The 26,166-nt window shown below is 42.7% G+C and overlaps 1 protein-coding gene across 4 annotated transcripts in view; it reads right to left on the bottom strand.

Annotated features, from left to right (window-relative positions):
• LOC121552884 (disheveled-associated activator of morphogenesis 1-like) overlaps positions 1-26,166 on the bottom strand; it is a 141,271-nt gene that overhangs the window by 81,828 nt on the left and 33,277 nt on the right. For 2 of the 4 annotated variants that reach the window (XM_041865978.2, XM_045211259.1), the window contains exon 1: positions 14,936-15,364. The exons of 1 other annotated variant lie outside the window; for it this stretch is intronic. The gene's annotated coding sequence lies outside the window, so the exon portion shown is untranslated. Of the gene's footprint in view, positions 1-11,224; positions 11,283-14,935; positions 15,365-26,166 lie in introns of those variants that run through there. One more of the 4 variants, XM_045211258.1, reaches the window with a different exon arrangement.

Below are 26,166 nucleotides of genomic sequence, written 5' to 3'. Positions count from 1 at the left end.
ATACTCTGATACTGGAAATCCAAAAGAAAGAGACACAGACACAGGCAAAAGTGTGTCCAAAGATAGTCACCCAAATGCCACCAACCATGAGAACAGTCAAAGCCAGTTACCTATTTCTTTAGATACAGTACAGTATATTGATGCTCATAAGGCAGAAGAGACTAAGGCACACAACAAAGTCTTAATTGGGCATGAACGTGTACTAAAGTAGGACAAGCTCAACGATTACAGGGCTCCAGAGTGTGACCATTTGGTCGCATTTAGCGACCCTTTGACTTGACTGTGCGAGTTCAATAGGCTATAGCCTAAGGTTTTAAATATACTACACATCGAAACACAAGGAAATTATATTTTTGTAATTTGTTATAGGTAGTCTTTAGGGACACGCAATTCTGGCTCATTTGGCCAATATCGCTCGTTTCTTTTTCACATTTCTTTTTAAACTATTTCCATAGGGAGTCATTCAAGAAAACAATCAAATTCTTCAGCAAAGAGGTCCTTAATCAACAATTTGAACTGCCCCAGAGGCTACACAACATCAAGTTGCAGGGAACTCTGTCGATCATTCTATACTCTGAAGAACCATCCCTGAGACCGGGTTTGGTAGCTCGTACGTCTGTAGGTTAACGTTGAAGTAAAGTACAGCAGAGGTTTGTGCAAAAGGGCTTTATAAACAAAAAGAGTGCAATGCATCGATCTACAAGACTTCAAAAGAGGCCCAGCCTACTTTCTGATACAGAATGCAGTGATGGGTACTGAACCTGTTGCCCGTAATACTCCCGACTGTTTAGTTTATTTCCGGTGATTATTAGCGAGCTGGACACAGTCAAGAAACTGTATAAATGTAGGTCCATTATCATTATTTGACACCCCTGATAGACAATATCGTCATAGTCTATAACCGTTATGAATGTCGACTGAATTATTTCCCCCCCCTGCTATTTAATGAAAAGGCATGACCCTGATGGCGCTGGCTGCGCCAGGTCAGAGGTTTATTTCTCTCCCTCGTTCTACTCTCGGATCTGAACGAGTCTCTAACATCCAAAAGGGCATGGGTCTGTTTGGGTCTGCTTTTCCACGGGCCTTTTCGGACCTCTAGTTGGGAGACCATGTTAGTTTTAAAGAGCTAGGAGGTTTGTGAGAGCAAAAGCGGGAGAGTGTGTGAAAAATTGTGGGAGAAAGAGGGGGAATGTAATAAAGGGAGCGTGAAACAGGGGAGGGAGAGAGATAGTGTGTGTGTGTGTGTGTGTGTGTGTGTGTGTTATGTGTGTGTGTGTGCCGGATTAGCAGTAATGTCACCGTAAGCCTCAGAGGGTTTGCATGTTTACAGTCATTTCATTAACCTGTGACTCTGGCCCCTGAACTTGCCCCTCTATAAGGTTATCTGTGACGGTGTCAAGTTTCCCCCCCTCCCATTGGCTTGTCAAGACAGGATCACATTCCACTCATATTTTGGAGGGCTCAATGACCCTGAACAACTTCCACACAACAACACCTACCAGCTACTGTCACCTCATATTACTAGTTCTCCCACAATCTCGACCACATTATTACTTGCAATAATATCTCTCTCTTCGACACATGCACACAAAAAACTAATTCCGCAAACTAACCAAAAACTGTCATTCTAATTCCGATAGTTAAGTCTACTCCTGGCTTGGTGCAGAGTTGCTGTGTAGAGTAGCATCAAACTTGTAGCTTGAGACAAGGGCACATTACATACAGTACTTGGTATTATCTGAGAGTAAGCCAAAGAAGCATTCACCTCTATTAGGTCTTGCAGGGAAAAAAACAGAAGATGAGAGCCCTAAACGTGGGTGGGTGGTGCTCACGTTCCTAAACCATGTACCAGACTTAGGAAGGTGATGGATGGATGTGGACAGAGGTGTATCATCGCTGGCAGTCTGGAGGCAACCCCACAAAGGAGGTCTGCTGTGCTGCACACATCAAATGAGAGCTGACACTTTCACTCCAGCGGCCTCCCTCCCTTCTGGCTCCCTCACTCACATAACCAACACTCTTCTCTCTCTCTTCTTTCTTCATTGCGCTCTCCCTTGCTTCTTCTCTCTCCCCCTTCCTCTCTTCTTCGACCCCCTTTCTCTCTCCCCCTGCCTCACTCAGTTTCTTTTAGATGTTATGTTTTATCTCTTGGCTTGTGCAAGCTTCAAACACTGTGCCAGATAACCTTTATGGGTAGAAACAAGGAGGGGAGGACTTCATCTCCATATCACGTATAACCATTCCTTCCATTCCAGTATGAAAAGACATTCCCATCTTAAGTTCACAGCCCCTATTAGAGTATGTTCAAAACACAGCCTTCCCTCATCCCTTCCTTAAACCAGTCACTGATATTTGATTCACTAATCCAGTCAAGTCTGACGATTAGGCTACCTTCGGGAAGAGGGGAAGTAAGAGTGCATTTTTAATAACGGTTTGAATCCCTCTGGGGCATCGAGAGATTAAATGGCATCCCATTTGCTCTTCTTTCCATAAGACATGTCATGACATCACGTTGACTTTGGCTCACTCAACATGCACTTCTGCTTGCAATTCAATCTGAATGTGAACATTAGGGGGGGATCAACACAAAAAGCAATGGCTTGGCTAGTGGCTACAGCTTGGGTGAGCGCATGCGCACACAGAAAAGTTTCGCTTGAGTCAAACACAATGAAATATAACGTTGAGGATAAAGTTCGGAATGACACAATTTCATGTGCACAACATCTAAAAGACCTGCATCACTAGCCTATACTAAGAGAGTTGCCGTGTCTAAAATGATGTATTTGGGTGTTTTGGAGCTTTTGTTAATGTTTTATCCATGCCCTGGCACTGCAGAATGAGCATGAGGAAGTATATCACTGGTTGGGGTAAGTTTCCCAAAACCAAGTGACTCACCCAAAAAGTGTCTGGAGCAGGGTTTCCTTAGCCGTTAATAGCCGGCTTTTGGCTGATAAAAAAACAGAAAAGACAATAAATAAAATTGGGGCCGGCCAATTGTCTGGGAGAAGAAAAAAATCCCATTGCGAAAATGCATTTTATCCCATTATTTGATTGAAATACCAGTCGATGAAGCGCAAGAGCTGCTGCTACAGCTCATCAAACCGTCTGGTGTGCCGCAGCCCGTCTGGTGTTCAACCTTCCCAAGTTCTCTCACGTCACCCTGCTCCTCCGCACACTCCACTAGCTTCCAGTTGAAGCCCGCATCTGCTACAAGACCATGGTGCTTGCCTACGGAGCTGTGAGGGGAACGGCACCTCCGTACCTTCAGGCTCTGATCAGTCCCTACACCCAAACGAGGGCATTGCGTTCATCCACCTCTGGCCTGCTGGCCCCTCTACCTCTGCGGAAAAACAGTTCCCGCTCAGCCCAGTCAAAACTGTTCGCTGCTCTGGCACCCCAATGGTGGAACAAGCTCCCTCACGACGCCAGGACAGCGGAGTCACTCACCACCTTCCAGAGACACTTGAAACCCCACCTCTTTAAGGAATACCTGGGATAGGATAAAGTAATCCTTCTACCCCCCTTTACCCCCCCCCCCCAAAAAAAGAAAAAAAAAATAAATATATATATATATAAAAAAATAATATATAAATAAAAAAAGAACCAAAACAATAAAAATATTAAAATATATTAAAAAAAACATATTGTAAAGTGGTTATCCCACTGGCTATAAGGTGAATGCACCAATTTGTAAGTCGCTCTGGAAAAGAGCGTCTGCTAAATGACGTAAATGTAAAAATGTAAATGTAGTGAAACGTGCTTTTATAAGCCCAATCATTGCGCAACAATTCTAAATGCGATCACGTGTTAAAAACAGTTGATGGCCACGATTAAAAACAGCTATTTCTTTCATAATTTTTTTGTATTTTACTCCCCTTTATCTCCCCAATTTCGTGATTACGATCTTGTCTCATCGCTGCAACTCCCCAACAGGCTCGGGAGAGGCGAAGGTCGAGTCATGCATCCTCCGAAACATGACCTGCCACACCGCGCTTAACACCCGCCCGCTTAACCCGGAAGCCAGCCGCACCAATATGTCGGAGGAAACACCGTTCAACTGACAACCGAAGTCAGCATGCAGGCGCCCGGCCCGCCACAAGGAGTCACTAGAGCGGAATAAGCCAAGTAAAGCCCCCCCGGCCAAACCCGGATGACGCTGGGCCAATTGTGCTCCACCCTATGGGAACTCCCGGTCATGGCCGGTTGTGACACAGCCTGGGATCGAACCCGGGTCTGTAGTGCTGCACCACTCGGGAGGCCCAAAAATAGCTATTTCTATTTCTCAACTGGTAATTGAAGCACAATTCCCATTCGCCATTCAAATGCATAGGCAGGCTTCAGCGTGTCACACCACTTTGCAATGAGCTGGAGAAGTATGCATTTTGAAAACATAAATTGTTTGAAACCTGAACATTTTACTACTTTATTGTAGCCTAGCCAAAATCCAAACAAACATGCAGGTAATTATTTTATAAATACTTTCATATGCCATTGAAGCCTGTAGCCTATTTCTCTCATGTTCTATTGGTTTTCAAATCAACTTTATTTCATTGTCCAGTAGCCAAAGACACAATCCTGGTCATATTAGCAAACCATGCTAGTTGTTGCACCTTCAGATCTCCACTCTTTCTAAATTTCTAATTGATATTTTCATCTCCAGCTCATGAAACCGCTTGCATGTGTGATACACTTTTGACAATGGTGTTTTCCCGCTAATTGCATTATGGAATGAACATTTGCGCGTATCCTACTGCATTGTTGCGCTTATAATATGAAGAAATAATAGTTGATCAACATTTTAAGCTAAACTTTCTGATCTGTTGCATGAGCATCATTGCTCTTTAGGTTTTTTAGATGTAGCCTAGGCCTACTGGTTGTATGAATTTGGGATCTATCGTCCCACTCTGTTTTGAATAGGCTGTTTATTTCTGTCATTCTGAGCACCGTGGGTGGACCCCATAATCAGGTTACGCACCCAATGCATATGGGTCCGGTAAATTTGGTTAAAAAATATGAACCTTTCCTTTAATAAAGCAACGAACTGTAGGTCTAATATGGATATAACCCTAGACTTCTGAGCCAAAAGACTAAGTGCTGTACACGCATAACAAACTATAACAACGATATGGACTACATTATCATAACAGCAATGTGATCCATCTTAAATGGGATTAACCCCAGGTTTTTAGAGTATAACATAATTGTACACGTGAGTCTCTTGCAAGTGTATGGCAAGCCCTGAACACAAAAGTATGAGTTCTTATGAATGGGTTTGTGTTGATGTGACAGGGGAGCAGTGTCTCTGAAGTGTGAATGTCACATGGGCGAAGGCCCAGGGTGCTCATGGGAGTGGCGTCCGAGATCCTTCTCAGATTACTGGATTAACAAAGACAGACAGACAGACAGACAGACAGACAGACAGACAGACAGACAGACAGACAGACAGACAGACAGACAGACAGACAGACAGACAGACAGACAGACAGACAGACCAGACCAGACCAGACCAGAGAGACAGACCAGAGAGAACAGACAGACAGACCAGAGAGAACAGAGAGAACAGAGAGAACAGAGAGAACAGAGAGAAAGAGAACAGAGAGAGTTTGTGTGAGAGAAATAGAAAAAGAAAGAGGGAGGAAGTAAGGAAGTTTTGCTCTGAACTGACTTTGGCTAGAGTTAGGTGAATCAGTGACTGTTGGGAAAAACACATTTGATTTGGGTAAATGGCTTAGGGCCATGTTTAACCGAGAACACATCAGTGGGGTGACAGTTCAGTCATCAACACTTAGTGTCATGACCTAGGAGGAGAAAATTCACTTATTTCACAAGCCAACTACGACGGGCGGTTCTAAACTCCACAATCGTATATAGTCAAGGCTGGACTCGGCAGCTGTAGTACACTGAAAAGTTACCTAGGGACTGATACTGCAGAGTACAGTATGTGATAATATCTAGGAGGTGAGGAACAATTATATGAATATCCATTACAAAAAAAGATTACCGTTTTAAAACTGCAAATTATTGCAGTAAAATAAACATGTTGGACGCAGTATTTGTAGCATACTGCAGTTGTACTGCACTCTAACTGCAATCTTTTTTGTAAGGGAAGGAACTCCATTTATCCAAAGACTGTGTTGTGTTCCAGAGAGTATGATAACGAATAACGAATCTATGTCACATGGTCTGAGCTTGTGTTCCACATCGACAGTGTCTCCCCGTATGGAGCCCTGCACTACGGTGCGTAGTGAAGTAACAAACCGCTTACAGAGTATGTTTAGTTGAGTATTATGCCAGCCCTAGTCTTTCCCCTTACAGAGCCATGGTAAGGACAGTGCATTTGCCCACTGTGGTTACACAGTGTGAGTAAAAGACAAATCAGGTTCTCGGGTAAACTCATCACAGGGGACAAATTCCACACTCCCTCCTGACTGGGAGGGAGGATTAAAGACATGGCTGAAAGACAGGCAGCGTTGTCAAACTTGTTCTGCAGACAGTAAGACCTGTCGTCCACCCCCCAGTCTAAACTTTACTGTGATGAGTTCGCATTCTTCTCCAGGTCGACCTTCAAATTGAGGTGAAAGGAGGGGCAAGCGTTTGGTACAGAGGTTTAACTGCTTTGAAAGTGAACCTGGCCTGAAGTGTTCTGGTGACTCCCCAAATATCATTCATATTAGGGATGGCGCGGCTATTCGAATATTCAAATTGATATTAGTATTCGAATACGTGTGAGTATTATTTTATTTTTAACACTGAAAAGGCTTTTTCTAAATTAAATTAAAATAACCATGTGACATTGTTACATACAATGTAGTCTCGTGTTGCCATACATTCAAAATCACACCTCCTTTGGAGGTCTGGAGAAATGTGTATTGCATAAACGGTTTGAATGATCCTCTGGCTCCCAGCGGAAAAATTAGTATTGGATGTTACATTTCAAGAACCCTCCCTCTACACGCCCGTAGAAGGGGTGCTGCGTGTTATGTGCGTCACTAAATCTTTATTACATTCTTTTGTTTTCGTAAGGACAGCGGGAGAACCTATTCAAGTAAGGAAATACATTATTTTTATGTAAAAATAAGATATATTATTAGCTAACTAGCTAGCTACAGTAGGCTAACTCAACTGAGCTGCTAGGTAGCTAACTTTACACACGGTTTAGCTAAGTGAATTAAATGTCAGCTAGTTAGCTAGCTAATATGAAGTTATCTTGATGTAATCATTGTAAATTAAAAACAGTCTCCAAATGCATTTGTACAGTGCCTTGCAAAAGTATTCATCCCCCTTGGCATTTTTCTTATTTTGTTGCATTACAACCTGTAATTTAAATTGATTTTTATTTGGATTTCATGTAATGGACATACACAAAATAGTCCAAATTAGTGAAGTGAAATGAAAAAAAATAACTTGTTTAAAAAAATTCTAAAAAATTAATAACGGAAAAGTGGTGCGTGCATTTGCTATGAAGCCCCTAAATAAGATCTGGTGCAACCAATTACCTTCAGAAGTCACATATTAGTTAAATAAAGTATACCTGTGTGCAATCTAAGTGTCACATGATCCGTCACATGATCTCAGCATATATACACCTGTTCTGAAAGGCCCCAGAGTCTGCAACACCACTAAGCAAGGGGCACCACCAAGCATGCGGCACAATGAAGACCAAGGAGCTCTCCAAACAGGTCAAGGACAAAGTTGTGGAGAAGTACAGATCAGGGTTGGGTTATAAAAAAATATCCGAAACTTTGAACATCCCACGGAGCACCATTAAATCCATTATTTAAAAATTGAAAGAATATGGCACCACAACAAACCTGCCAAGAGAGGGCCGCCCACCAAAACTCACAGACCAGGCAAAGAGGGCATTAATCAGAGAGGCAACAAAGACACCAAAGATAACCCTGAAGGAGCTGCAAAGCTCCACAGCGGAGATTGGAGTATCTGTCCATAGGACCACTTTAAGCCGTACACTCCACACAGCTGAGCTTTATGGAAGAGTGGCCAGAAAAAAGCCATTGCTAAAAGAAAAAAATAAGCAAACACGTTTGGTGTTCACCAAAAGGCATGTGGGAGACTCCCCAAACATATGGAAGAAGGTACTCTGGTCAGATGAGACTAAAATTGAGCTTTTTGGCCATCAAGGAAAACGCTATGTCTGGCGCAAACCCAACACCGCTCATCACCCCGAGAACACCATCCCCACAGTGAAGCGTGGCGGCAGAATCATGCTTTGGGGATGTTTTACATCGGCAGGGACTGGGAAACTGGTCAGAATTGAAGGAATGATGGATGGCGCTAAATACAGGGAAATTCTTGAGGGAAACCTGTTTCAGTCTTCCAGAGATTTGAGACTGGGACGGAGGTTCACCTTCCAGCAGGACAATGACCCTAAGCATACTGCTAAATCAACACTCGAGTGGTTTAAGGGGAAACATTTAAATGTCTTGGAATGGCCTAGTCAAAGCCCAGACCTCAATCCAATTGAGAATCTGTGGCATGACTTAAAGATTGCTGTACACCAGCGGAAGCCATCCAACTTGAAGGAGCTGGAGCAGTTTTGCCTTGAAGAATGGGCAAAAATACCCCAAGAGACTTGCAGCTGCAATTGCTGCAAAAGGTGGCTCTACAAAGTATTGACTTTGGGGGGTGAATAGTTATGCACGCTCAAGTGTTCTGTTTTTTTGTCTTATTTCTTGTTTGTTTCACAATAAAAAATATTTTGCATCTTCAAAATGGTAGGCATGTGGTGTAAATCAAATTATATAAACCCACAAAAAAAATTCCAGGTTGTAAAGCAACAAAATAGGAAAAACGCCAAGGGGGGTGAATACTTTCGCACGCCACTGTAGATAACAGCCATGGAAGAGGGTGAAATTGTAGCTCCAGCTGTCAGTAAAGTAAGGGTGTAGGCTACAGGATACCCTTACGAAAAAAGATTGCAGTCATAGTGCAGTATAACTGCAGTACACTGCAGTATAACTGCAGTTAGAGTGCAGTATAACTGCAGTTCAACTGCAGTACGCTGCGGTTATTCTGCCATTACTGTGCCCAAAATACCACAGTCGACTGCAGTTGCTGCACTTTTACTGCGGTTTCAAAACTGCAATATTTTTTGGTAAGGGTAGGGCAGGCAATTTTGTGGGAGGACATTATGAAAAGATTCTCCAGTTCCAGTGCCTAGAGGGGAAAACTTTGAGGACAGTGAGATACAGTAATAGCAACGTAACATTCAGTGCCATCTAATTTTAGTATAATGAAGCCTGTTTCTTTGTGATGTTTTCTGTCCTCAGATATGGAAAGCTGTGAAAGCCTGTTTGCAGATGAAGAGAGTGGCCCCAATGAATGTCCCAAGAGACTAAGGGTATATCCTATATGCCATGGGTTAAATGTGTAGGCCTACCTATGTTAGCAAATGTTGTATACAAAACATACAATTACACATCACAAACAATTGGATCAGGCCAACCCTGCTGGAGGTCTGCTGGGTGTGCAGTGTTCTGTTTCAGCCAAGAAATAACACACCTAATTCAACTTATCAAAACTAATGAGTGTGCTATTGCTGGGCTGGAATAGAAGTCTGCTCACCCAGTAGATCAGGGATCAGTGGAGCAAGGTTGGCCTCCGCTGGTATGGAGCTTTTTTTGTTAACCTGAAATGATTCTTTAGTAATAATAGCATGTTATATGTTATAACTCAATTATCTATTGTTGTTTAGACTAAGATATTTCATCTTTACATATGAGTTAGCTCATTTGTATATTTTGAAGTGACGAAGTGTTGATTCTTTGAAGTGTTTAAACTATTATTCAAAATGAACTAGTGTCAATGTTGATTAATCACATCACAATCCTGCAATAAAGAGGGGAATGGGTTCTGTCTCTAATGTGTCTGTGTTTCTCAAATAACCATTTCATTTTTGTCTAGTTGTAAGATCTCCAATCGGTTTTATTTTATTGTCACCCTCTCTCAGTATTAAGCTATGTGAATCCCAATATTATTTTTGCACTTCATAGCTTGTTCTTCATCTTCTTTTCAAATAAGGAGCCAATTTGTTTTCAGCACTTTTATTTCCATGACTGATGAAAACTTGTTTTCTCGGGCCTCCCGAGTGGCGCAGCGGTCTAAGGCACTGCATCGCAGCGTTGCGGCATCATTACAGCCTGGGGTTCGATCCCTGGGTCACAACCGGCTGGGACCGGGAGTCCCATAGGGCAGCGCACAATTGGGCCAGGGTTGTCTGGGTTAGGGTAGGATTTGGCCGGGGGGAGCTTTACTTGGCTCATCGCGCTCTAGCGACTCCTTGTGGCGGGTCGGGTGCCTGCAAGCTGACTTCCTTCGTCAGTTGAACAGTGTTTCCTCCGACACATTGGTGCGGCTGGCTTCCGGGTTAAGCGAGTGGGTGTTAAGAAGCGCGGCTTGGTGGGTCGTGTTTCGGAGGACGCATGACTTGTCCTTCGCCTCTCCCGAGCCCGTTGGGGAGTTGCAGCGATGAGACAACATCGTAATTGGATCGCAATTGGATATCACGAAATTGGGGAGAAAAATGGGGGTCAAATTACTCAAATAAATAAATAAATATAATAATAATAATAATAATAATAATAATATGCCATTTAGCAGACGCTTTTATCCAAAGCGACTTACAGTCATGCGTGCATACATTTTTACGTATGGGTGGTCCCGGGGATCGAACCCACTACCCTGGTGTTACAAGCGCCATGCTCTACCAATTGAGCTACAGAGGACCACAGATGATATTACCTTTATTTCCTCATGGCTCTCTCTTCAACCTCCGCAGCAGACATATGGTGAGCAATATGTTTGGAATATCAAATCGCAATACATATCGTATCGGCATCTTCTGTAAATATCGTGATGTCCCAGGCAATTAGTGTGCACCCATGACTCCAAAAATGACTGTTCTCCTAAATTCCTTCCTTTAAGCAAACATTAAAACTATATTTCTTGACATGCCACTAGAGATTCATTACAAGAAAAGTCAGCCAGATATTAAAATTCCAATGCAAAGAGACAATGGTCTATCCTTTCCACACTCCCAGAAGACTTAAAAAGGTGGTTGCTTGTTGTCACAATGTCTTCATTACATATTTCATAGGGTTTTATTAGTATAGTTTTTGGCAAAGGACCACTTTAAGCAAGGCCATAACTATAAGATTAGTGCAAATAGTAGGAAACGGTTGGGAGGGACATTAATGTGCTAACATACTTGGTCAGGTGGGTGTCATCCAGGCAGTGTATGCTTGTTTGTCCTGGCCAAGGGGCCTAGGAAGGCAGGGCAAAAAGGGAAGAGAAAGAAAACAGGTGGGGTCAGGGGGAATCCTTGGAGCTTTGAACTTTGAACTGGACTCTTAGAAAAGCTCATAAATTGCTCATTTGAATCCCAAACAACATATTCTCTGGTTTTCCAATCCACTAAACTGGTAACCGTTCGTGCCACTATTGAGCACTATTTAAAAGCAATTGTGTGTACAATACATAGACAGATCCAGGGAGAATGACTACCCCCTCTCATTGAAGCCACAGAAGTTCAAGGCCTACTGCGGTACTGCAGGTATTGTTAGCAGAAAACAGGATCCCCATTATAGTGAATGGAAAAATGGCAATCTTCATGGTCAATGGTCGTGTAAATAAATAAAAATGTAACTGCTTCTAATACACCTTCGTAAGGTATTGAGCCCTTAACTTTTTCCACATTTTGTTACGTTACAGCCTTATTCTAAAATTGATTTTTATATATATATATATATATATATATATATATATATATATATATATATATATATATATATATATTTGGTGTTTTTTAAAACAGAAATACCTTATTTACATAAGTATTCAGACCCTTTGCTATGAGACTCGAAATTGAGCTCAGGTGCATTCTGTTTCCATTGATCATTCTTGAGATGTTTCTACAACTTGATTGGAGTCCACCAGTGGTAAATTCAATTGATTGGACATGATTTGGAAAGGCACACACCTGTCTATATAAGGTCCCACAGTTGACAGTGCATGTCAGAGCAGAAACCAAGCCATGAGGAATTGTCCGTAGAGCTCCGAGACAGGATTGTGTCGAGGCACAGATCTGGGGAAGGGTATCAAAACATTTCTGCAGCATTGAAGGTCCCCAAGAACACAGTGGCCTCCATCATTCTCAGTTTGGAACCACCAAGACTCTTCCTAGAGCTGGCCGCCCTGCCAAACTGAGCAATCGTGGAAGAAGGGCCTTGGTCAGGGAGGTGACCAGAAACTTGATCGTCACTCTGACAGTGCTCCAGAGTTCCTCTGTGGAGATGGGAGAACCTTCCAGAAGGACAACCATCTCTGCAGCACTCCACCAAATCAGGCATTTATGGTAGAGTGGCCAGACGGAAGCCACTCCTCAGTAAAAGGCATCTGACAGCCCTCTTGAAGTTTGCCAAAAGACACCTAAAGACTCTCAGACCATGAGAAACAAGATTCTCTGGTCTGATGAAACCAAGATTGAACTCTTTGGCCAAAGCGTCACGTCTGGAGGAAACCTGGCACCATCCCTACGGTGAAGCATGGTGGTGGCAGCATCATGCTGTGGGGATGTTCTCTATGGCAGGGACTGGGAGACTAGTCAGGATCGAGGGAAAGCTGAACGGAGCAAAGTAAAGAGAGACCCTTGATGAAACCTGCTCCTGAGCGCTCAGGATCTCAGACTGGGGGTGAAGGTTCACCTTCCAACAGGACAACGACCCTAAGCACACAGCCAAGACAAAGCATGAGTGGCTTCGGGACAAGTCTCTGAATGTCCTTGTGTGGCCCAGCCAGAGCCCGGACTTGAACCCGATCGAACATCTCTGGAGAGACATGAAAATAGCTGTGCAGCAACGCTCCCCATCCAACCTGACAGAGCTTGAGAGGATCTGCAGAGAAGAATGGGAGAAACTCCCCAAATACAGGTGTTGCAAGTTTGTAGCGTCATACCCAAGAAGACTCGATGCTGTAATCGCTGCCAAAGGTGCTTCAACAAAGTACTGAGTAAAGGGTCTGAATACTGTTTTTTTTTCTCCATAAATTAGCAAACATTTCTACAAACCTGTTTTTGTTTTGTCATTATGGGGTATTTGGTGTAGATTGATAAGGGAAAAAAACGATTTAATCAATTTTAGAATAAGGCTGTAACGTAACAAAATGTGGAAAAAGTCAATGGGTCTGAATACTTTCCAAAGGCACTGTATGTCCTTGAACAGATTGTTTTAAAATCGCACACAGAAGAAGTTATAAGGATCATTTAGTTAGCCTGCAGTACCCAGTCGGCCTTCAACTAGAGTTACTCAGTGAGAGGGGCCAGCACTGAGATAGCCTGCAACGTCACTTCCTGGAGTAGCTCAAGCTGTGCATGTTATGTCTCCATGAGACGCCATCTTAACCGACTTGATTTGGCTTCAATGCGCTATTGAATCTTCACATAGGAATGAATAGTATCATGTAGTCGATGGCTTTGTCCATTCATATATATAGCCATTGGACAGACCCCTATATACTACACTGTGGACACTGCATATGAACAAATATGTGTGACACTGCACCCTTCCCAGTTATCATGCAAGGTACAGTTTCAAACTGCAGAATCTTCGCTATGCCTCAGTTTCCATGGCAACCCCCAGCTGGGTGACTGGCAAAAGCTTTGTGTGTTATTTAAAAATCGCATTTCCACATATTACCTTTTCTTTAATGCCCCATTTGTTGTCATTTGTGGGGAAAAGTTATTTTCTTCCAAATTCGCCAGACAAAAGCAAAATCGGATTTGTAGAGAGCGTCCACTCCCTAAGCAGAGGCCACGCCTACATATTGGCTTAAAAACTGGTAAAGGTCTAATTCTCTGTCATATCTCACACTAAAGTATGCATGTTCAGTATCTTACCTTAAAATGTTTTGATGGAGTTTTAAAATACCCAAAGATGGATAGATGTACTGTAAATGGATGGATGGACTGATGAGTTCTAGGAACTGCCATGACAGCCAGCTAGGGGATCCCACTCTCATACACACACAAAACATACACACTGCTTAACGTTACAGGCTGATGGGGGTGGGGGCAGGGGAGGGGAGGAGAGGGATGTAAGCCAGAGGTAGGGCTGCACACACATTGGGACTAGGTTACACAGGAGTCTGCCCCACCATTCCCAACTGTTAGCTTAAATCCCTTTCACTATCTCGCCATGTTACATCTACGTAGGCATTAAGTTGAACTGTTTGTTCCTTGGATTTGCTGCATCTCCTATGGGCATGTTGATAAAGCAAAGCAAAATGAGTTGAGAGAGAGAGACCATATGAAGAGTGGAAAATAGCATGCCTGGGAGAGAGACAGCTTGAAGAGACTTCTCTTTTCAAGGTGACTTTCCATTTCATTGACCTTATCTGCACTGCCCCACACCCCCCGATAAAAATGGATGCAAGCTCATCTACCTCACACACACACGTTAGAGACACAGATACACACAGTTCTGCTCAAAGGCTGCATACTCTGATAAAGAAAACTTTTGAGGGAGGTTGGACGATTTTTCATCCCACCACCTCAGCACATCTCCAGACGAAGCTTGTCATGATGGGGCATTCCCCCGCATGCAGAGAGGACAGATCTCTACATTAAAACCAGCCCAAGGCACCGCCAGCCCCCCTTCCCCTTTCACCAGACCACCACCTTACAATTAATTGTACACGCTGTCACACCTCCCGTCGAGTGGAATACAGTGAGATCGCCAACTGAAGGGTTAACAGTCAATCAAGGCATTACCCCCCTCCCAGAGGTAACAATCACATGCAGGCATAACACATTCCTATCTGCAGAGATAGCAGACAGGCTCGTTGACTGGACAATGCTCAACCCCATTGCTCTCGTTTCATCATGTGGGAGGAATGTGGGATATCAAATTCAGTATTTTCTTACCCCCTATTGAAGTGAGTGAGAGTTGCTGTATCCCCTTTAAGAGTCCACGTTGCTGCAGTATCCAGTTTTGCACAAGCACATTACTACAGAGCTGCTTCCATCACAGCTTACCAGCGAAATACTGTTTCTGGGAGCTATCAGTATCCAGGTAACACACTAACTGGATCTCAGCACATGATTAAAAAGCCTCAAGTGAAAAAATTCCCCAAGGGCTGTCCACAATGAAAGGGAGGAAGAATATAGGCTAGTTCTGGTTGGATGTATTCCCAGAGCCCGGATTGTGGGAGGTGAACAGCACACAGCACAAGCAGACGTTCCTGATCTTCCCCCAGCCGGCCGGCAAATGCAGCCTCTCCCTACTATTCCTGAGAATCTGCGAAAACAAATGGTCTATCCCTGCCTCGCTCCGTCATAATCTCTCTCCCTCCCCCTCTCTCGCTCTGTTCCACCAGCATGCTGTGGGGGCTGAGGGTAAAGGCACAGATGTTACTGGCTTTAGAACACACCCCTTTTCAACAGCCAGAACCATTATAGGACTCAGGCAGTTTAGCTCAGGCAGTTTAACCCCCTTATGGTTTGCTAAAGTGTTTAGGGTTTGTTTAGAGAAAGGTTGTGAGAAAACGAAGCCTAGGTGTTAGCCTGTGTGTGCGTGTGTATGTCTGAGTGTGTGAGAGAAAGAGAGCGAGCGAAAGAAAGAGAGAGGACTGAGTGTCAGTGAGGGTGTAAAAAAGATAGCAATAAATAATGTTGCTAAATAAATGTGGATGGGTATTTACGTATATGGGTTCATCACACACACACACACACGCTAGCTGAACCCTTCCTCTACAGAGGTTCCTTCTGTACACAGGTTGTCCTTTTTATTAACCGTAAACATGCTTTCAGCATGTCAGAAAATGGCCTCGGGTCCAAAAATGGCTCCCTCTTAAGAACAGAACCAAATGGCAAAGAAAACTATTACCATAAGGACAATTCCAGATGTATGAATAGAGCCAAAATTAACATTTTAGTTTCACTGTCCAAATACATATGGTGGGGACTGTACATGTGGCTATACTGCCAACCTAATTTCTTCACTTTTCTTCATTACCCAGTCAACTTCATAAGAAACACTGGGGGGACAGCTGTGAGTGGCAAAATGAGCTCTGTGAGCCCCCCCCAAAAAAAAAGATTGACTAAAAAAGTGTTAATTGACACTTGGCATCAATAGGGAAAAAATGTAATCATGCAATTTCCTACATACCCTGTTTGAAAGAGAGCAACTCTCTCTTTGGGCTGGTCTGTGACCCGCTAGCACCTCCCCCAGTAAGAGGGGAATAAGGCAACCTCAGAGTTACACACAAGGATACTTTATTGACACACACACACACACACACACACACACACACACACACACACACACACAGAGGTAATGAATGCACTGCACACAATAGAATAACTGATAGCACAACTAGAGCAACAAGGCTATTAACTAATGAAGGACTGTATGAAAATGTATTTGCTACCAGCACATATTACAATACAGCTATACACAAAGACAGCATGCAACAATATATACAAAGTATGTGGACACCCCTCCAAATTAGTGGATTTGGCTATTTCAGACACACCCCTTGCTGACAGGTGTATAACATTGAGCACACAGCCATGCAATCTCCATAGACAAACATTGGCAGTAGAATGGCCTCACTAAAGAGCTCAGTGACTTTCAATGTGGCACCGTCATAGGATGCCACCTTTCCAACAAGTCAGTTCGTCACATTTCTGCCTTCCTAAAGCTGCCCAGGTCAACTGTAAGTGCTGTTATTGTGTAGTGGAAACGTCTTGTTTTTTCTGTCTAGGTCCTAAAAGTTATGACGTTAGCTACCTAGTCAGTTATTTAGCTAGCTAGCTATTCATGACTGCCAGAAATACTCATATCTGTACAAGATGGAGGGAGTGTTAGAACATGTTGGAACATAATTAATGAAATTACAGTTAACGAAAATGTACGCTTAATCCAGGATAAACTAATGTATAGAATGTATTATACAATTTGCCAAAATGATATAATTACTCTGGTCTATAAAGAAATCTATAAAATAATTCACCAAAAAGCATGACTTAACCACAGAGGAATTGAGGATCATTAACTTCTTAAACTGTTTTGCTGTGTATTGTTTCAAATCGCAAGCTTGTAGGCCCATACCTATTTGGGAAGCCCACAATTTGGGCAGAGCACGTGGCAATAGGCCTAACTGATTATTGAGTTGCGGCTGTCTGTGAAAAGCTTCTAAAATATGTTTAGTTAATGTGTCTGAGTGCATTCGGAAAGTGTTCAGATCCCTTGACTTTTTCCAGATTTTTTCTTACATTACAGCCTTATTGTAAAATTGATTAAATTGTTGTTTTTCCCTCATCAATCTACACACAATACCCCATAATGACAAAGCAAAAACAGGTTTTTAGAAATATTTCAGACCCTTTGCTATGAGACTCGAAATTGAGCTCAGGTGCATTCTGTTTCCATTGATCATCCTTGAGATGTTTCTACAACTTGATTGGAGTCCACCTGTGGTAAATTAAATTGATTGAACATGATTTGGAAAGGCACACACCTGTCTATATAAGATTCCACAGTTGACAGTGCCTGTCAGAGCAAAAACCAAGCCGTGAGGTCGAAGGAATTGTCCGTAGAGCTCCAAGACAGGATTGTGTCTAGGAACAGATCTGGGGAAGGGTACCCAAAAATGTCTGCAGCATTGAAGGACCCCCAAAACACAGTGGCCTCCATCATTCTTAAATGGAAGAAGTTTGGAACCACCAAGACTTTTCTTGGCTACCCGGCCAAACTGAGCAATCAGGGGAAGAAAGGCCTTGGTCAGGGAGATGACCAAGAACCCGATGGTCACTCTGACAGAGCTCCAGAGTTCCTCTGTGGAGAGGGGAGAACCTTCCAGAAGGACAACCATCTCTGCAGCACTCCACCAATCAGGCCTTTATGGTAGTGGCCAGACGGAAGCCACTCCTCAGTAAAAGGCACATAACAGCCCGCTTGGAGTTTGCCAAAAGGCACCCAAAGGACTCTCAGACCATGAGAAAAAAGAGACTCTGGTCTGATGAAAGCAAGACTGAACTCTTTGGCCAAAGCGTCACGTCTGGAAAAAACCTGGCACCATCCCTACGGTGAAGCATGGTGGTGGCAGCATCATGCTGTGGGGATGTTTTTCAGCGGCAGGGACTGGGAGACTAGTCAGGATAGAGGGAAAGATGAACGGAGCAAAGTAGAGAGAGATCCTTGATGAAAACCTGCTCCAGAGCGCTCAGGACCTCCGACTGGGGTGAAGGTTCACCTTCCAACAGGACAACGACCCTAAGCACACAGCCAAGACAACGCAGGAGTGGCTTTGGTACAAGTCTCTGAATGTCCTTGAGTGTCCCAGCCAGAGCCCGGACTTGAATCCGATCGAACATCTCAGGAGAGACCTGAAAATAGCTGTGCAGCAACACTCCCCATCCAACCTGACAGAGCTTGAGAGGATCTGCAGAGAAGAATGGGAGAAACTCCCCAAATACAGGTGTGCCAAGCTTGTAGCGTCATACCCAAGAAGACTCGAGGGTGTAATCACTGCTGAAGGTGCTTCAACAAAAGTACTGAATAAAGGGTCTGAATACTTATGCAAATGTAATATCTGATTTAAATTTTTCATACATTTGCTAAAATTCTAAAAACCTGTTTTTGCTTTGTCATTAGGGGGTATTGTGTGTAGATTGATGAGAATTTGTATTTATTTAATCAATTTTAAAATAAGGCTGTAACGTAACAAAATGTGGAAAAAGTCATTTAAATCAGTATTAGGATACTAAAAGAGAGTCAGAAAGAGATGGACATGGCACAAACCGTTTGTTTTTATGGTGTATTGAGCATTTGTAGAAATAAGATGGTGAGGCTGGTCTTCACATTTGTTTATTTGAAGAAACAACAACCTCGTCAGGCCAACACTATTCACAATGCAGAGGGATGAGCTTTGCAGCCTTAAGCCGCAGCATTCTAGTCTGGAGGTTACATAATTTACAGCAGGATACAGAAATGCTCCAAGGAACATACTTATATTAATCAAAATGTGTCCAACAGGGAATACCTTTCAAATTAACAAAAATGTCCATAATGTAGGGCCTCCTATTGGAACTGACATGTAATTGACCCCCAACTCAAGCAGCCTACATGTTTTCCTTTGTTCATCACCGTTCTAGTTGTGCTAGTAACAATATAGTAATGTAACCGATGTACCTAAAGCAAAGGGCATGTGTTGAACCAATGGATAACACAAGGAGTTATCTTGTTCTGGGACACCGCCTCTGAAAAGGGCCGACTGCAGCTGGAATAATACACAGGTCCTGTTCCATGGAGAGCGGCCCCGACTCTCTCTGGGCTTCTGCTCTGCAGTGTGAGGGGCAAAGTTCCATTGAGTAAAGTCTGATATGTGCCCTGCCTCTGAACCAAGTACACTAAACCACTAAACTATGTAGGGGTGTGCATCATGTGTAGGGGTTTTACATAAAAGCCCAGCTGTCCCACTCCAAACCAAAAGGAGTGGTAGATTCAGGGATGGGCCATATCCACAAATTCCATCAATGCAGCCCTCCTAATTTGGGGCCCTCGCGATCACAAATTAAAAGCTTTGAGTAGAGGGTTGCGTTAGGCCTTCCCACCCCTCTGAGGGCCTTGTAATTGCCGCCTGGTATCCCTCAGGACGCCCCACGAGGGGCCTTGCCATGCATTGTGTCCTGTAATCTACCCTGAATGCCACTGAACAACTGGAGCTGTGAAAAAAAAGGGCCACTATCTCGCCAAGGCAGGGATCACCGCTTTTGAATCTGTGATCCAAAATAAAAGGAGAGAAAAGCAACTGCTCCTCCTGTTTGTGGTAAAAATAGCATTTTATTCCATGCAGCTGTCTTTTGAACTTCAAAAGAAAGATAAAGTGAGAATGGGAAAGAGGGAGTGATTGAGAGTGGGAAATATGAGTAGAAGAGAGGGGAGGGAGCTTGTGTTTTTAACTTTCAGGGGATCCCGGTCTATTTGCATTGGTGTCCACCTCCAAGGTTTTAGGCTTTCCTGAATGTCCTCTCCAACTCTGGCAAACAGCCTTGGCAAAATCTTAATTCTGCAATCTGATTTAGGGACGTGAAATACTTTCCAGTTGAACCACTTCATCTAAATAATTAACAAGGTTGTTATTGAATTTGTTCTCAATGACTTACCTGGCTAAATAAAGGATGAAATCAAATTAAATAAATTAACCAACTCTAAGCTGGCAAGGTACATCAACCACACAAAAAATACTTAGTGCCTGTCTGGCTCGCACATTACGTCCTTCCATGGGAGCTTTGCTTGATGTGTTGTGCGTGTTGTGCATTAAGGAATTCCAAACTTTTAATGGGAGAAAGAAAAGAGCAAGGCAAAGGACTGCAGCTGTTGGGGAACGTGCTTGCACTGGATTTATGGAATTTGGGGGTTAACAGTTCTGGTTTAGGGCCTAACTTGTTGATCCCCCCACAGACGTGCCTCAATGCTATGAAGAGCTCAAGCAACCATTGCTGATTTGTGGAGAGAATGAGAGAGGGCAGACAAGGAGACTATCATGAGATATGTACTTGATCCTCAGCCAGATCTCAATTCAGAACTAATGGGAATGTAGGCCTATGCATATCCTGAGCGATATAATCAAGTATTGGCCATAGTAGGAAATTGATCTAATGGCATGACTCCTTTTTTGACTAAACAGACATGGGCTATCAAAATTGTACCTTAGGAGGCTGAAACAGTCTGTATACATGTCATGTGATGATGATAAAACAACAAGTTTCTGGGTGTAAAAGCTCATTGACGTAGAGTGACCACTGGTTGATGCTGTACCAATGGCCTCTTGGCTTGACCACTTAATACCATCATGCAAATGCGCTCTGTGTTCCAATACCTACTCTAATACACACAAGCCATAACATGTCCTGCACCAGAGGACAGATGCCTCATGTTGTGCCTCTGTTTTAACAATACGTCTGGCACGATTGTAGTTGAAGGGTTAAAGAGGGTGAGGGGACAGGGTGAACAAAACCACATACATGCTGTGTGGGTAGGCAAGGAAGTGAGTGAAAGAGAGAATCCCAGACACCTGGGGTGCGCTCAGTTCAATTAAACATTTTCTACATTGCGTGATGGTTTGTACTGAACGACAGGTTTCCTCAAAACAATGTGCACCGTTCTTCAACAGCCTTTGAGGTAGATTTGCTCCCATTAGGTGGGTGTGGCGAGGTGTGGCCTGATTAATATGGGTGTGACCATTTGAAATCGCAAATCTCGTGCAGGACACCATATGGTAATCGCCCTTTGGGCCACCATAATCACAACGTTTTTCAACTGGGCATTCAGTCCAGTACTGTTTCTGTTAAATTCAACGTTGCACACCATTCTGCCATACTGTATGCACCCCTGCACTATGCAAAAACTCATGGCTAATCTCAGTCAATTTAATGGTCAAATTTCTGGGTCCGAATATTCCACGGACAACCAGACACATGATTGGCTGTTGTCCTCCTGTGACACATACTATGTAGACTAATTCTCAGGTGAAACCAAGTCGGCACACATGCTCAGCTGGCCAAATCTCAAGCTGCTTATCAGGTCATTCCATGTCATTTCAGCAAGCCATGACACCCACCATCTCAGATTGTTCTGAAATGGTTTCTGCAGTTAGAAACAGATAAAATAAGCATTCCTGCACCATTATTTTATTGAACTATAATTGTATAATTTAAGTTAATTGATTGCAACCATATTGGCCATTTTAATTGATTGGATTCATATAATGTTACATAAATATAGTACCCAACATCCAATTTGGACTAGACTTATTCCCAACAATGATTATGACAAAATAAAAATAAATATTAAAAAAGGCAAGCCACAGACGGATCCCCCAAACCAATCCTATCCCAATGGCCAGTTTGGCCAGTGTCAGTTCTCTATGTCTGAAAAATAGTATGAAGCTGTGGCTTGGAGTATTTTTTCTTCGTACTATTGTTATGGAAAACTCTATCCAAAGAGTAGGAAGAGGTCATTGGAGTATAATAATTAACCTTTATTCAAGCAGCTGCAGGGGAGATCTGTCTCTGATCACAGTCAGGGAAGAAACTCGCAGGGGAGATGGTTGCATGTCCCTCATATAGAGGGAGGTGTTAATAAAATTATATTGTTTACATTAGTTATTTTATACAAGCAACAGTTCCAGAACACAATGGCCTTGTGTTAGGGTGCACACATAAGGGTGCAGTATAAGAAATGCAGTTTATCACAGTTCAACACAGAACAGAGCATAAACCTAGAAAAGTTACAACAGCTTACCCCAAATTCTGCCACCCACACTATGTAATGTATTCCCAGTGAATCTAGTGATTGTTTAGGAACAATCTGAGATGATGCGTGTCAAAATCCTCTTTCTTGAGCTCATTTGAAGTGGAACGACCCCATCTCAAAGTGTGTCACGTTTAAATCTCAACCGTGAAAAACAAGAGAGGCAATGAGGTGACAGTAAATATAGAGTCTCTTCTTCATAACCTCAACTTCCCCAGATTCACATGATGAAAATCAAGACTTTAATACTTTGGGGACAGCTGGTCACAAACTGCTGCATGTTTTGTTTATGAGAGAGAGCGAGGTGGAGGAAAGGATCTTGGGAGGATGTTGATGAGGCCACCTGCTGTGTAATAGGATCAGTCTCTGGCCTGCAGCGCGTGTACCACACATAGAAGTCCATACACCTACGCACACACAATCTACAGTACCCGTCAAAAGTTTAGACACCTAGTCATTCCAGGGGTTTTCTTTATTTTTACTATTTCTACGTTGTAGAATAATAGTGAAGACATCAAAACTATGAAATAACACATATGGAATCATGTAGTAACCAAAAAAGTGTTAAACAAATCAAAATATATTTTATATTTGAGATTCTTCAAAGTAGACACCCTTTGCCTTGTTGACAGCTTTGCACACTCTTGGCATTCTCTCAACGAGCTTCATGAGGTAGTCACCTGGAATGCATTTCAATTCACAGGTGTGCCTTGTTAAAAGTTAATTTGTGGAATTTATTTCCTTCTTAATGCGTTTGAGCCAATCAGTTGTGTTGTGACAAGGTAGGGGTGGTATACAAAAGATAGCCCTATTTGGTCCATATTATGGCAAGAACAGCTCAAATAAGCAAAGAGAAATGACAGTCCATCATTACTTTAAGACATGAAGGTCAGTCAATACGGAAAATTTCAAGAACTTTGAACGTTTCTTCAAGTGCAGTCGCAAAAAAACATTAAGCGCTATGATGAAACTGGCTCTCATGAGGACCGCCACAGGAAAAGAAGACCCAGAGTTACCTCTGCTGCAGAGGATAAGTTCATTAGTTACCAGCCTCAGAAATTACAGCCCAAATACATGCTTCACAGAGTTCAAGTAACAGACACATCTCAACATTAACTGTTCAGAGGAGACTGCGTGAATCAGGCCTTCATGGTCGAATTGCTGCAAAGAAACCACTACTAAAAGGACACCAATAAGAAGAAGACACCTGCTTGGGCCAAGAAACACACGCAATGGACATTAGACCGGTGGAAATCGGTCCTTTGGTCTGATGAGTCCAAATTTGAGATTTTTGGTTCCAAACGGCGTGTCTTTGTGAGATGCAGAGTACGTGAACGGATGACCTCCGCATGTGTGGTTCCCACCGTGAAGCATGGAGGAGGTGGTGTTATGGTGTGGGGGTGCTTTGCTGGTGACACTGTCTGTGATTTACTTAGAATTCAAGGCACACTTAACCAGCATGGCTACCACAGCATTCTGCAGCGATATGCCATCCCATCTCGTTTGCGCTTAGTGGGACTATCATTTGTTTTTCAACTGGACAATGACCCAAAACACACCTCAGGCTGTGTAAGGGCTATTTGACCAAGAAGGAGAGTGATGAGTGATCAATGACCTGGCCTCCACAATCACCCGAACTCAACCCAATTGAGATGGTTTGGGATGATTGGACCGCAGAGTGAAGGAAAAGCAGCCAACAAGTGCTCAGCATATGTGGGAACTCCTTCAAGACTGCTGGAAAAGCATTCCCGGTGAAGCTGGTGTAGAGAATGCCAAGAGTGTTCAAAGTTGTCATTAAGGCAAAGGTTGCCTACTTTGAAGAATCTTAAATATAAATTTGTTTAACACTTTTTTGGTTACTACATGATTCTATATGTGTTATTTCATAGTTTTGATGTCTTCACTATTATTCTACAATGTAGAAAATATTACAAATAAAGAAAAACCCTTGAATGAGTAGGTGTGTGTCCAAACTTTTGACTGGTACTGTACATTATGCCTCCAGCAGGGCTGGGCAGTATACCGGTATTGATTTATGGACCGGTTTGGGGTTTTTACTTTACCTTCTATAACGATATTTGAGTGTTTGGTTTGTTAAATGTGACACACCGTGTGTAATGTCCATTTTTATAGTTTACGCCGCGCTACTTGAGTCAGTCATCTCTCTCCGCTCTCTATCTCCATGCAGCTTTCCACACAGACCTAGCCCCGCCCCGTCACTTAAGGAGGGCATTTGTTGTTCCTCGACCACGAGACACTTGCGTTCAGTCTGCATGGTTAATGCAGCACATGCAACAATGTTGATGACAACGATGCTGTTTTCACTTTGCTTCTTAATATAAATCCACTAGCGCCCAATAATTACACTATTAGTTTGTGTTTCTTACATCTGCAAATGGCTAGTTTGTTTTTTCTTAGCAAGTTGGGCCTAAATCGTGTTAGCTACTAATGCTAATTGCTAGATAGCTGGCTAGCTAGCTAGCTAATAAATGTACTGAGTCAGAGCAAATGCAACTAGCTATACAGCCTGATAGTTTGTGGTTTGTGCAACAGTATCTTCTATATCAAAGAGAAATACACGAAGCATCAATATGTTTGCTACATGAAGTAGCTAATGGAAAACATTAAATGTAACCAAAGATTATAGGGTCCCCTAGGAAACACTTATCAACACTTTGTTTCCTAGTTCCTACCCTGTCACAATAACTCCTCCCTGGCATTTTCATGTCAAACACTTTATTCAAAGTGCCCACTATTAAAAACGAACTATAGAATTAGAATAATCATTCTATTTCCATGATTCCAACAGTTCACCAAAGTATTTGTCTAAAAATCGCAAGTAAAATTGCAATTGCAACATTTTACACACAAAAACAACAACAACGGGCGTAGATTGTTTCCCCATATTGTGCAGCCTTACGTGGCAGTGTGGAAATGATCTCAAATGAGTGCAGGAAATGCAGAAATTGATGAAAATGCTGAAAATTATTTTTGGTTGACGTTGAATTGAACAATATAAAACAATCAGAATGGAGAAAGACCCATTGAAATCACTTAGAATGTATGTGTTGCCACCCTAGGGTCACGCACTACTCATGAAGCAAATTTAGAATTGTTATTATTCAAAAACATAAAAATACAGTAGAAAAGATTTAAATATCATGATATGATATTTTGGCCATATCGCTGAGCCTTACCACGCAGCGTCAAAACTTAAGTCAACAAGGTCTCTATCCTGTGTGCTCCTGTCTGTTCAGGCGAATTGTATTTCTAAATAAATGTTTGTCACATGAAATTAGTCTGATCAAGAAGGGTAGGGGGAGAGTAGGGCCAGAGGTATCATCACATTTCAAAAGGTGTAAACAATAAAAGGATCCCTCACTGTAAAATAAACAGAAAGGGTAGAGAAACGAGGGAAGGGACAGATGGTTGTGAAAGAGAAAGGCAGAGAAGGATAAAGACCTACATAGAAGAGAGGAGGATGAAATAAAAAAGTAAATGGGAGAAAGTGAGGTGGGTGAATAGAGGGAGAGAGAGGTCGTTTTACCCAATTCTACATAAAGAACATGGATGTGTCCGAAATCTGTCTTGCCTACTACACTGAACAAAAATAAAACGCAACATGCAACAATTCCAAAGATTTTACTGAGTTACAGTTCATAAGGAAATCAGTCAATTGAAATAAATAAATTAGGCCCTAATCTATGGATTTCCCATGACTAGGAATACAGATATGCATCTGTTAGTCACAGATACCTTAAAAAAAAGGTAGGGCCGTTGATCAGAAAACCAGTCAGTATCTGGTGTGACCACCATTTGCCTCATGCAGCGTGACACA

The sequence above is a fragment of the Coregonus clupeaformis genome, chromosome 36 (genome assembly GCF_020615455.1).
Source record: "Coregonus clupeaformis isolate EN_2021a chromosome 36, ASM2061545v1, whole genome shotgun sequence".
Classification (NCBI taxonomy): domain Eukaryota; kingdom Metazoa; phylum Chordata; class Actinopteri; order Salmoniformes; family Salmonidae; genus Coregonus; species Coregonus clupeaformis.
Note: the sequence above shows the minus strand (reverse complement) of the source record. Positions and strands in the feature narration are given on the sequence as shown.